The 4,014-nt window shown below is 37.2% G+C and overlaps 2 non-coding genes across 2 annotated transcripts; both read left to right on the top strand.

Moving 5' to 3' along the window:
* The first annotated feature begins 2,294 nt into the window (after positions 1-2,294).
* On the top strand, positions 2,295-2,413 carry LOC111694132. The gene has a single exon (XR_002763564.1). It is a non-coding gene; the product is annotated as a 5S ribosomal RNA (ribosomal RNA).
* Positions 2,414-2,940: 527 nt separating this feature from the next.
* Positions 2,941-3,012, top strand: Trnad-guc. The gene has a single exon. It is a non-coding gene; the product is annotated as a tRNA-Asp (tRNA).
* The last annotated feature ends 1,002 nt before the right edge of the window (positions 3,013-4,014 follow it).

Below are 4,014 nucleotides of genomic sequence, written 5' to 3'. Positions count from 1 at the left end.
CCCGTATATACATAAATGCATTTTTTTCGCCACAAACAATATCGTACCTTTAATCATACGCCCGAGCTATTTACTCGGGGCTTGTTCCACCGCGCGAGCACGCGCATTATCGATCGGATTTTAATCTTGAAATAATTGAATGCAAGACGCGTTCGTGTGTTTAAGGCGCATCGTGTTCTCGCGCGAGCTCTTCTTGGTGGCGGTGATGGTGGTGGTGGTGAAATCGTAAATATACACGCAAAAGTCATCGCCGTGAGAAAAAAAAATCACGATACGCGCGCGAACGCGTTATGTGTCATAGAGAGAGAGAGACTTATGGTATTTTTAGTGCGTAATTAAATACCTTCATTAAATGAGTATTTAAATTAGATTTGTTTATATCGGATGTTATATGATGAGCAATAAAGTAAGAAATATTGATGATAAATCTTTGAAATTCTTTTAATATCATTGATTTAATTCTTAACAGGCTGGAAAAGGAACATGACAAAAATGAAAGTATATCGATGAAATGGATCGATTTGATCGTCGTATCGAATCCATTACTTTTATATAGACAAACCAAAGCAATGCTAATTGAGATTCCAATGAATTATAAGAGTACGACAATTAATTTTTTTTTTTCAAAATTCTTCAACACTCAAACTTATGATCCATAGCTCATTAAGACATTTTTACCTTTGAAATTACGCAATATCAAAGCAGCTTTCTTATAATTACAGCCTATCAAAAAAGTAAGCCTTTTTCGTACTTTTTAAGTTCCATTTCGGAAAATGTACTGATTTAATTTGAATAATTCTAGCTATTTACAGTTATGAACGTTGCAAATTCAAATTAATTCAGAAGAAAAATTATTTTATAATAGTATTTTATTACATAATACACACGCGCGTTAAATTTTCATTGTGATATCGTAGCGTGTTGGTACGGTGTTTTCGAGGTCTACCACAAATGATTTTAGCGCGCGAGTAAAGGTAAACAGTGTTTATGCGTGAGCAGCTTGTCATTCGTTCAACACTCATTCAATATATTTTATAGTTAACTCATTGATTGTAGATGTCGCATCGCAAACCCCCAAGCAGTGAAACTCAATTTCGACTATAACATGCGATCGATTCGTATAATAGAAACATCATCAACGACACGATGCACAAAAATATAAGCGATCTTTTTACTTGACTAATGCTTTGAAAAAACATTTTTTCCGATCAACAAAAGTAAATTAAGATACGATTACCTGTCGATGTCGCTCACACCCTCAAAAAAATACACACCAGTGCTTAGTATTTGTTATATTGCGAAAGGGTGAGGTAGACGAGAAAAAGCCCGCGGGGTCTCGCGAAGAATACAAATAACCGTGGCCGGTACGCGTGTTAGCCCAATACACATCTATCACTTGGCCTTATCGTGATTATACGTGTTTTCCCTTTAGTCAGCGCTCGCACATGCCTCTCACAATGCGCTCCTCGCAAAGACTTTTCGACGTTTTTTATTTGTATAAGCGCCTAAAAATCTTTCCTTAATTCTCTCTCTCTCTTCTCTCATTCAATGGAATATATAGATATGTGTATTATACGTATTCACTTGAACTTGAATTTGTATGCTTTTTAACGCGCCGATGATACTGCACGGCCGATCGGGGTTGTTTGCGAGCGCCTATATATATATACGTGTAATGGAGATACGAGCGTTTATAACGAAAGCGAGCCTCGAGCGATAGCGTCATAAGTTTAAGGCGTGAGTCGTTTATTCTTGCGCTTCGCTCGGCGCTGCACTTTATACGCTATAATAAGTATATATAAGAATAAATGAATGGATGGATGTTGGTTTTTGCTCAACATAACCGCGCGTAATACCCATTAGTATGATCGCTCGTGGCTTCAATTTGAAAAAGAATGATTATCGTCCCAGCCAAGTTGTTGTTCCCCGTGCTGCGAAACCTTCTTATACCGAGAGTGCTATTAATTTTATTTATTTTACTTTATTTATTTTTTTTTTACGAGTGTTCACCCGATGAGGCATTTGCACGTACTTTGTTTAAAGATTACATTATAATAACACGAGACCGTACGTTAGTCACTTGTAAGAAAAAATGGTCGAAAGTGAGCCAATTTTTGCTCTATTTGAATTAAATTCGGGCTTCGCATTCGTATGAAATAATTTATCCGATCCATACAATAAAATCAGTCTCGAATTATGCAATAAATTTTGCTCCGAAATCGCGTGACCAAATTTTATGCATATTTGTATAATGTAATTTGCAGCACATTTTTTTCTGTTCCGAAGGAGCTGTCGTCAACGTCCAAATCACTTTGAAAACACCAGTTCTCGTCCGATCACTGCAGTTAAGCAAAGTTGAGCGCGGTCAGTACTTGGATGGGTGACCGCCTGGGAACCCCGCGTGACGTTGGTACCTGACTTTTTGATTTTTCTTTTCATATTTACATAAAAATTTTGGTGTTTTTTCATTTTCTTACATTTTAAATTCTCTTTCTTTTCTCTAATTTCTTCCGAAATTAGACAAAAGTTTACTTGGATTTCTTCACTGAAAATGTTCGATTGAGAACTTCATTTTACGGGGTCATAAATGACTGAAATAATTCAGAGTCATGGTTGCTCAAAATTTTATCGGCTCAAAGCTCCATTTTACGAAGTCATAAATGATTGAAATAATTCGGAGTCATGATTGCTCCGAATTTTTCGATCGAAAACTCCGCTTTTCGGAGTCATAAATGACTAAAATAATTCAGAGTCATGATTGTTCGGAATTTTTCGGTTTAAAAGACCATGTTATGTAGTCATAAATGACTGCAACGATTCAGAGTCCCGAATGCTCCAAATTTTTCGATCGAAAACTCCATCTCACGGAGTCATAAATGACCAAAATAATTCGGAGTCACGATTGCTCCCAAATTTTGGCTTCTAATTTCTCTATTCAAGTCTTCAGTAGTATAGTGGTAAGTATCCCCGCCTGTCACGCGGGAGACCGGGGTTCGATTCCCCGCTGGAGAGACTTTTTTGCCAAATTAATTTTTTTCTGCTCCGAAATTACTGTCGCCAATGTCCTCTTCATTTTGACAACACTAGTTTTCACCCGATCACTAAATTCAAGCGAAGTTGAGCGTGGTTAGTACTCAGATAGTTGATAGCGTGGCACCCCTACATTTCATTTGCTCACATCACATTACATTACATTGCTGATCAGAATGATTCAATCTAGAAATAATACCCCTGATGTAATTTGTATTGAAAAATCATGAAATTTCAATACCCAGTCTCCACCACTAGATGGCTAATATCATTACATGGAATTCTGTAAGTGGTAAATTGTAGATAGTTTTATAAAGGAATTCACTCATCTTGTATACGAGACGAAGTCAATTTTTACTTTCTGCTGCAGTACTTACAACACGTTCTTGTGAATATTTATCTTGCAGGTGCAGTGGCGTTTGCAAAAAAAAGTCGCACAAGAATGGAATAACATTTTTCCAGGATAAATGTGTTCTCTGCCTATGTGCCGAATCATACACTTTTTGACGCAGGTAAATTTTAGTCTATACTTTGTACTCACAAATGACTACCGATTGTTTCATAAATAACCAATTTAATTATTAAAACTGAGCGCTAAAAATTCATTCGACTCGCAATCAATCGAGATCAATTTGCTTTGATAGTTGGAAGCAAAAAAAAAGGGAAAGAATCCATTCGTAATAATGAATATCACGCGTCAAATAAGATTGATAACGCCATGAAAGATATACGAAAGAGATGAGCTCGCCGAATCGCGCCAAGTCAAGAGGGTATACGGGCATATTACCGAGAGCGTGAACATACACGTGCATCGATGCATGCACACACACACACACATGTATATAGGTAAACAGATTCGGAAGCATAATAATAAGCGGGCAGAGGCGCAGAATTAACGCAATTAGTGGCCTTATACAAACTCGCGCAGGATCTGGTATGCATGCTTGTGCGCGTGTGTATGTGTGTGTGTGTGCTTTTGAGCGA

This window comes from Trichogramma pretiosum, unplaced genomic scaffold, assembly GCF_000599845.2.
Source record: "Trichogramma pretiosum strain Unisexual culture from Peru unplaced genomic scaffold, Tpre_2.0 scaffold56, whole genome shotgun sequence".
NCBI classification, from domain to species: Eukaryota; Metazoa; Arthropoda; class Insecta; order Hymenoptera; family Trichogrammatidae; genus Trichogramma; species Trichogramma pretiosum.
The sequence above is the reverse complement of the archived record's forward strand: the minus strand, read 5'-3'. Positions and strand labels throughout refer to the sequence as shown.